General features: G+C 38.2%; 1 protein-coding gene across 1 annotated transcript in view; it reads right to left on the bottom strand.

Moving 5' to 3' along the window:
* Positions 1 to 860: 860 nt before the first annotated feature.
* Positions 861 to 9806, bottom strand: part of LOC101847523 (cyclin-Q) — a gene marked incomplete at its 5' end in the record, with an annotated part of 15706 nt that continues 6760 nt past the window's right edge. The window contains 1 exon segment of the mRNA XM_035971953.1: positions 861 to 1289.

The raw sequence follows: 9806 nt of genomic DNA, 5'->3' as shown, positions 1-9806 counted from the left end.
ATATATACATACATGTAAATATAGGAAAGAAAAAAAAGAAAAACTTCTTGTAGCAGGATAAACCTGCCTCTGCCTACACCTGCTACATCCTATCTTAGTGAAATGAGCACTAGCACTAACACTACAGCGGTGATTTGAATAACTGATCACTTTTTAATTTCTGCCTTCCTTTCACATCCTAATCCAAGGGAGAAATGAAATATTGAAACTTAATCTAGCATCTGCGTTTGTTGCCATTTTTTTTGACACAAAAATGGCAAAAATTGCCATAAAATTTCCCATTAATTTTCAAGCTTTCAACTCTCGGTGACGACGTATGTAGCAATATGTTAATAGGGGTAATTTAATCTAAAGCACCAGAATTTCTTGTAGGCTACTCTGGTTTAAGCATCTAGAATATCATTTGTTAGCCACACAGTGTAAAAACGTGAAAAATAGAGATTTCACAACAGAATGAAATTAAAATTAGAACAGCACATATACAAGCACAAAAATTAACAAATAAGGGCGTGTGTCCACCTATCCGATGATTAGCCGTTTTAACCCTAAACACGTGTAATTCAAGAAAAAGTACAAGACAGAATATTACAAGTAAATTATGGAATCACACACAAGGGGCCTGCCAGTGTTCAGTATTCGGTTTTGGAGGAGACACACCCTTACATAACACATTTATATATAAATTTTGAAAAATTAGAAAAAAAACCCAACAAAACATCAGAACAATAAAAAAAAAAGATTAACAGACAAACAAATTTAAAACACAACAAAGACGGGAAAATAAAGACAAACAGCGATATAAATGGAAAGTAATGTACTTATATTCTTTGCATGAAAATAACTATACATGGACACCTTAAAATTATCAAAATACATGTCTAAATATGTAATAGGTTATGAAGTAGCTTTTTTTCTTCTGAAAAATGCACAAAAACGCAGCTGCGATTCGCAGACGACAAAATGCCAAAAATCGCAGCCGCGACAAATGCAGAGGCTAGCTCAATCAGGTCACAGCAGACCTTTAGCCTCAACCAATCAGATAACCTACAAGAAATGATCGTGAACTGGTTAGTGTGCTTTAGCACTGAATGTGATTGAGGTCAATGTTCATGAATAACATAGTTTGTCCTTTCTACTAATTGGATTTGTAGAGTAGTCCATGTTATATACTTGATAAAAAAAAATTTTACTGCTTGATTTTGGGTTGAAAAAAAAATTATTGTAATTCCAGTCTTTCTCTGTGGTGTTGGCACTTTGCTGTTACACACAGAAGAGCGAGTTCATTTCCCCTGTGAAGAGAATTTTTATTGATTATCTCCGTCTTTCTGTTAGGACATTGTACCCCTTAGGCTGGATTAACCCTGACAGGCAGAGTCGAAGCAGCCTGCTTCCTAAATGGTCTAAATTGTGTTGAAAGGGACGTAAAACATTTGATACAAATTAGTTTGCTCTCCTTATAAAATAGAAAAAAATTTGCCAAACATAATCTACAGTTTTTGCCCCTCTCCCTTTCATAAATATACACACAGACTATTGATCTGAAAACCCCCCACAAAATACTAGATGTAGTATAATGCATTGCACGATATATGAAGTTTTGTAGGAAAAGAACTCTCACTGAAAAAAGAACCACAGCTTTTGTCCTGAGTTTGCCCCCCCCCCTCCCCCCCCCCCCCCCCCACCTCCTCATCAAAACGCAGTATTCGCAGTCTGTACAATATAATACAAATATGGGGTACGTGCTTCACTTATAGTGAACCCCATAGCAGCCACGCATAACAAATGCAAAAAGAAAATGAAGACTAAAACAATAGCACTTGTGTAAATAAGTTCATGCTTTCAAAAGGACAAATGACAATCCATGGTTGTTTTTACAGCTTGTAAATAAATTATATACTGGGCAATAAAATATACCTGCGACTGAAAGCAGAGAGGTCCTTGGTAAGACTGTTTTCCCTTGACAGTCCAAGAGGGAGAGTCGATAGATGTCCACATCTGTGACACTTAACTCTTCACCCCAAAACTAGACTTGTTGAAATGTACCGACAAAGTGGGTGGGTATGGGGATGATGAATGTGTGCCTTGGTCATTATAGTATAGCATTAGCTCTAATCCATAGGAAATTGACAACATGGCACAATTTCAGTTATTACATTTTATTTTTCTACAACAATAGTTGCAGTGAAATGTAGCTTGAATTTGACGGAGTTGATATGGTATGGAGGGTATCCACACAATGAAACTTAGTTGTAGGAAGGTAACAAACACTGTGGTTCCAGAAGGCACTCCATTTTGACGTACATAATCTTATATAAAAATATAACAAGGAACCATTGACTGTTACATCTACATTGGTGAAAATGGCAAAGTCATTCATAGAAGTACGGCCGGGGCACTGTAGGGTACATTTAAATATATGAAATCGACTTCTATTAAAAAGAAATCCCAAATTGTCCATGTGCAAAACATTCAAAAATATTTCAATGAATTGCCACATCAATACCAAAAAAGCCCTTGTCAGGCCACTCACATAAGCTGACACAAGGTCTGTCATCTGTAATACAGTACTAAAAAGTTTGAAAGATGTTGGTACTACTACTGTTGATACTCTTATTGTCAGTCAGTCAGTCAGTCAAATGATGGGGCGCATAACTGTAACACCTCTGGTCACCAGAACTCTGTGAGAAAGCACATTCAAGATGTGTGGCTTAATGCACATTTCTCTTATTGCTATGCATACAAATTGGCTCTCACTGTCAGACAAATAGACTCTCATTGTCAGACACAAATGGGCTCTCATTGTCAGAAAAGCCTATGAATATGATGCAATCGACGATGTCAGCAGGTTTTTTTGAGAAGTACAGAATTTACGTAGCTTTTTCAAATCTTCTTCCTAAAGGGGGGGTTGATTTGCCCCCCCTCCGGTATCGATTTGTCTGAGAAAGTCGCCTAGAAATCGAATACTCGCTACTAATGCAGCTGTGCATTGTGTGACGTAAGCCTAGATCTTCCACTGTTTTACTGCATTCTGCTGGGCAAAACAGCTAGCTTATATATTATACAAGAAGACGTTGGCTCTTATTTGTGAACAATGGAAGCAAAATGGTGTAGAATTCAGTCCGGCATCTATCCAGCTGGATTTCGAATTGGCGGCATACATATCCTTCAAAGACATATTCCCAAAGACAAAGATCAAGGCATGCGAGCTTCATTCGAAGAAAAGCTGGCTGAGAAAAATGAAATTGCACTCAAGATCAACTACAAAGACCATGAATCAGAAAGGCAATTGGCTAAAGTACGTGGAATGTGCTTCCTGAAACCCTCTGAAGTAGAGAACGTTTTCGCTTTCTGTGGTAGGTCAACAGCTCCCGAAAATGAGAAAGTACACGAATTTGCAGATTACATGCTTTATAGAACTTATATCATTTATCTTTCAAGCTTTCTGCCTTATATTTTCCTTTTCACTCGGAAACTCAGTGACCACCAGCAAATGACATGCCTGAAAATCAATGCCGTAGAAACTAGCCAGTGTGCTCTACAGAGAAAGAGAGACATACTGAAACTAAAACACTGGAGCAGTCTGAAAGAGGCATTTGCGAAGAATGAAATTACCATATTTTGTCTCAGCCTTCCTATCTCCTCATGGCGAGTAAGGATAAACAAAGGATGACATATCTACACAATAAGTTGAGCACTAAACTCAACAAAAAGTCCCTGCTGTATGTGGGCACAGAGCGCACAAACAGACTGAAGGGCTGTGAACTCATGTCAGAAAAGGAATTAAAACAAACTGGGAGAGGAACTTCTGACAGTAAAGTGGAAAGAAACTCCAACACCACAGCAAATGCAGTTCGTGCAAGTTCACACATTATACAAAGTGCTACGGAAATGTTTGAATACTGCTCAGAAAACCTCACTGGATCTACCTCTGATTCTTTGGAATGTGGGCAGCATTCAAATCACTCATTTGTCCTTGTAAAACCAGAGGATATTCCTCGTGAAGAAAAACCTTCTTGTATTAACGCCTAGGTCAACTATTTAACATCCAACTGTCACTTTTGAAAAGTACCATGACATGAAACAGAAGTAAAAAAAAAGTAAGCAATTCATTGTTCTGATATGATGATAAATTATATGATTTTGAGAGTGATAATTATTTATTACCTTTTCATCTTTGCATACAGGTACCACCAAAAAACAAAAAGTCCATCATTGTCTTGGCCTTTGCAAGCCCTACAACCATTATTCAGGCATTTTTTTCATGTTTGCATACTAAATAAACGCCCAAATCACAAAGTCCATCAAATCAATGTCTTTTCTGATATATGTAAAATGCAACAATAACAAATTTAGTTTTTCTTCTTTGTGAAAATATTTTTAAAAACACCAAGAACAAAGGATATTTGAATGTCTTGTCTTTTTCAAAGGCCTACAAGAGTACAATTACTGTTCAGGCATCTTTTCATTTGGCTACCAGTATTTTTGTATCACTAGAATCCATCACCTTTATCCATTGCTCTATAATATTTTGCTTATTACTTATGTCTTCTATTTTAATTTGATACTAAGTAATATATTTTCTGCAAGTATTGAATTATTATTATTTTGTGGAACACTTGAGTCATCTTTAATCAAATATCACTGGGCTGATTTCTAACAAATTGTGAACAACCCTAATTGTGTTGTCATTTCCCCATATGTCATAAGTGACTCTTTGTTCGGTTGTTGCCTTCTGTTTTTATTTTGTACCAAATTCACTGTATTTGTAATGGAATGTGTATTACAATGCACTTACAATTAGTATTAGTAGGTATTTTGTGGAAAGTTTCACACAATTGTCAAATTCAGTGGCAGTATTGATTGACTTAGTGTTGCCACAATGTAATTCTGTCATAAGGATGATAAGTGACTCCAAATATTATAGTTTTGTTGTCTTCTTTTATGAATATCATCCCGTAAATCGAATGGAGATAAAAGTTAATGCAAGGAAACGGATGGTTTCTTGCTTGAGTATTATTTCTGACAATTTCATTTGATCTACATAATATAGTGTCACCTATGACATATTTATGGTGTCATCACCATGTTGTCATTATAAGCGACACGAAATAAGACTATCCATCACAAATGCTCACTCCCAGGTTATTATTTATCTTTGTAATTCATACGACAGCAACTGTGAACTCAGTATTTCCTGTTGCCTTTTGTTTAAGCCTTACTTCGTGTTTGATTAAAAACAAGTTTATTAAGTCTTAGAGTCACTTATGACAAATGACGCATATTTTTCATATGCGCTATTATATTATGTTTTTTGCTTGAAATTTCTCTGACCAATTAATGGAAGTGAAATAAACTGGCACAGAAAGTGTCATGCTGCTGTGAACTTTTTAAGTTGCTTTTATATGTTCCTTTTGTTGTCATCTGTCATAAATGACACTGTGTTCATTTTTCTAGTTTGGGTCATATTATGGGTCCCACTTACCCCATGTTATCTTCCCACCATCAGAATATCAAAATATAGGTTTCCAGCAACCAATATGCCTTTTCTGAACAAAAATATAAACTTCAAAATAAATTCTTCATGGAGGGCACCTTTTGACCCCAGCTCCATTGTATTATCATCGATCATATTTAAGTCAAAATAATTTTACGATTGGCTTCAGTAGGTGCGGGCTCTAGAGGGTTAAAAACATCTTCAGCCTTTCAGACCAGCTGGCAATGATGCAAGAGAGTTGAACATTGATCCTGTAATAATTAAATTTAAAAAAAAACAACTATGGCACATGCTTTTCCAGCATGCACTGTGAGGACAGTTTTCATAATCTGTTAGCCGAGGCAGAGAGACAGTGACACATCCTGTACGCCCTCGGGTACCTTGCGTGCATCATATGCTAGACATTGGCTACACAGTGAGAGGGGAGGATGAATGGGGTCAACAAAAATCTTTGAAGTCAATGCTATATAAAATCATCGACACACTTAAACAGAAGCTGGAAACACACTTCTCAGAATTTAGGCAAATTTCAGTGGGTGCAATTCATTCGGCCAGCAAATATTGACCACTTGAAAGGAAATTTACTGTGAAAAACATAGTTCAAAGCCTGTACGACATGTACCCATCCCTAGCGATGGAAAAAGAGTCAGCAGCAGGTCCTATACAATGACACCGGGCTCAGGTCGGCGCCGAGTGATGCTAATGACACTGCGTCTCTTTTGGTTGTGATGCACTCGCTGGAGATGCTAACAGCTATATCAACGGTGGCGACAGTGCTGTCACTTGCTGTGACTGTGTCATTGACTAGTGTGGATTGTGAGATTACGTTTAGCATTCTCTGACATGTAAAAAACAACACTCGCTCAACGATGGGTCAAGACCGGCTGAAACATATGATGATTTTGTCAGTTGAGAGCACCGTTATGAAAACGCTGGAGGTCTCACACATTATTGATAGGTTGGCAGTGAAAGAGGAAAGGCGAATTAATCTACTAAACAAACAGTACAAAGGTGAGTCGCCCTGTTGACAAACAATGTTTATGTTTATTAATGTGTGATTTATGAAAGGCTTCAGTTGCTTTGCTGGGATTTATATTTTGCAACTCATTCTTCCTTCCACTTAGTTGAGTTGGGTATTTTCTCCTGGTGTTTTTTAAAATTTGTTTTGTTTTGCAATGATTTCTTGATCTACCAGTACTTACTTTGAAAATCATCTTACTGTGTATGTTGTGGAAACTTGGCCACTTTTTACCACAAGTATCGAGATTTACTCGGGGCGCGGGGTTCTCGTGGAGAGGAGCATGGGGAGTGTATATAATCGGGCACTCACGACCTTTAGGGGGACAGTCAAACAGTCGGACGTTAGAGATAGGAAGGGACAGAGCCATGGTCTACCCATCGCAGGAAATCTACGATGCACTACACTTATTGAAAATTTAAGTATTCAGCAACTACGGTAAGAGTTTTCGCTTGTTATTTCAAAGTGTTGTTGTTTAAAATGCAGTAGTGCTGTGTTTCGCAACAGTGTACATGACACTGGACAAAATGAGTGAGGGAAACTTAGGGTGGGCTTTTCCCCAGTCAGTTCTTCATCACACTCTGATTACCCCCTATCAAGCAAGTCAGCCTTGGTGTGCAGTGGGCAATAGGAAAAGGATCCTGCAAACACTGCTCAACAAACAATGCAGGGACGAGCAATACAATCTAGTGTTGGAGCGAATGGACGGTGAACTTCAAGACATTAGTTTTGGACCCAGTGCATGAATTTATTCACTGAGCGTGCAGGTGAACAGATGTACTCTAGCAGACAAGGTAGTTGACCCAAGGCTGGGCCTATCGTCTATTGTTTAACTGTTACAAGCCCCTAGTGGTGCCAAAGGAAGGAAGTGGAAGGCTGGTGACGTAGCACTGTAAGATGTATGATGTGTGTATTATCCTTCACTGCATGCATGGACCACACTGTGTGCATTCTAAATTGTCACTAATGACCGCTTCTAGCTTTCTGATTGGTTTAATCCCTAGTCACTAGGTCAGCGGGTATCTTAGAATAGAATTGCACAGTGCACCGCTTACTTTTTTCAATCTGCCTTTGATTTTGAACCTGATATTGATACATGTACTGATATTGTTGCGGATTACTCAAAATGCCTCAAAGGGTTTGTGGGAAGTTAAAAATTTTGTCAGTGCAGACGGACAAAAGCAGTGTTGAATGTAAAATATGTTAACAAAAGTTTGCTTATTCTCGACGTTCAATGTGAACTTGATGTCATGTTAAAACAAAGTATCCGATTGAATTTGAAGCAGAAGAGGAAAGTAAGAAAATGAAGGTACCTGTGTTGAGGTGAGGAGAGCACCCTGGTAATCACTGACTCAAAAACTACAACATTCACAGCAGATTAGGTGCAACTAACCCTGCAACAAATGGTGGAAAGGACTATACAAACCAGAATCATTGAGAAAACGCAATTGGATGAACATATACTGGATCTCATACTTCTGGACACGCAACCACTATCTGTTGTAGAACAAAAAGAGTTTAGGAAATTGATCAACGCACTCGATCCTAAATAAGAAATCATTTCGAGGAAAAGGCTGATCAGTCAGACACTGCCTGGTCGCTACCAAGAAGAAAAAGACAAACTGATACGTGAACTCAAAGCTGTAACAACAGACTGTTGGACTTCACAGTCCAATGAAGCATATACTGCCATTACTACTCACTACATCACATCCCATTGGGGGTGGAAATCAACAGTTCTTCTCACAAGATCTCAAGGAAAGGTGCATAAGGCAGAGAACTTGGCTGCTCAGCTGCAAGATGCCTTCCAAGAATTTGAAATAGAGTGCAATGTTTCCACAGTGGTGACAGAAAACAACAAAAATATTGTGAACGCTGTTGAAGTGTTGAAGATTAGGCATCAATCATGCCTGCTTTGCCCACACACTCAACCTCGAGGTGAGAAATTCCATCAGTGAAGTGGAGGAGATCAAAAAGCATTGTCAAAAAAATCAAGGACATTGTCACATACTTTCACTCCAGCATTGTGGCCACCAGCTCTCAGAGACAAGTGCATGAGTGGAGAGGAAGCTTACTGAAAAAACTGAAGCAAGTCATAGAGACACAGTGGAATAGTATATTTGACATGATAAAAAGCTATGTAGACTAGAATATGGAAGTCACTACAGTCTTGTGTTTGATTAGGAAGAGCAGCTTGTGCCTTTATCCTGTTGATATACCTGCAGCTAAATAAGCAACGAGCATTCTGGAACCATTCTTTGAGGCTACCATAGAGCTGTCAACAGAGAGGAACACATAAGCCTCAAAGATTATGCCACTGGTGAAAATTCTGTCAAAAATTACAGTAAGGAATATCTTATTGCTGTCCAACAAGCTACACGAACTACAACACATGAGATTTGGGGATGCAGGAGACAGAACCCACCTGAAGCTGTCAACACCTTCTCGACACAAGGCTCAGGCAATCTGGACTTTCGTCTACAGAATGTGAAGCTAAGGCAGTGGAAGAGCGGAAAGGGGCAGTGAAGACAGTTGAACTTCCAAGTGACTATTCCAAGCAGGTGAAGAAATTGAGCTCAACACACCCAGCACATAAGAAACCCAGTCTACTCTGGTCTGACTTTGATGAAGAGATAAAGACATCTCAAACAAAGGCAGCTGCGAAATGGACATCAGCTGAGATGGAAGTCAAGCAGTACCTGGAGAGTCTAGGACTTGCAAGAGATAAGGATCCTCTCATCTGATGGAGAGAAGACACCCATGTGTTGCAGAGACTACAAATAATCGCCACAGATGTATTTACAGGCTATTCCAGTGACATCTGTCCTAGAGCTCTTCGTAGATCAAACCTTAAAAAGAAAAACGTTGATATTATTATTTTTCTGAATAAAATCAGTGGTTGAAGTCAACGATGACACTGTTTTGAATGTTCCACCCTTGCTATTTTCCAAACATTCAAGATGTAAGCACTAATTGAATGTATACTGACATACTGTACCTTTATTCTTGTCTTACAGTCTATTTGAGATTACATAACAACCCTGTTCTGCATGCTTATTTGATAAAAGTGCTGAAGACAGTAATGTACAAATCATTTTGTTAGATTGTATTTTTTTTTCTAGATACAATGATGTACATATGTAAATAATTCATGTTTGATATTCATGGAATGTAATATTTGGCTTTCAAAATGTTCAAATAGAGGACAGTTACAGAAACAACTGTCTCTTCATTAAAATAAAAAGAAAACAACAAATAAAAATAGAAAAAAAGGCAATTTTTACCTCCCCCCCC

This window comes from Aplysia californica, unplaced genomic scaffold (genome assembly GCF_000002075.1).
Source record: "Aplysia californica isolate F4 #8 unplaced genomic scaffold, AplCal3.0 scaffold00546, whole genome shotgun sequence".
Taxonomy (NCBI): domain Eukaryota; kingdom Metazoa; phylum Mollusca; class Gastropoda; order Aplysiida; family Aplysiidae; genus Aplysia; species Aplysia californica.
The sequence above is the reverse complement of the archived record's forward strand: the minus strand, read 5'-3'. Positions and strand labels throughout refer to the sequence as shown.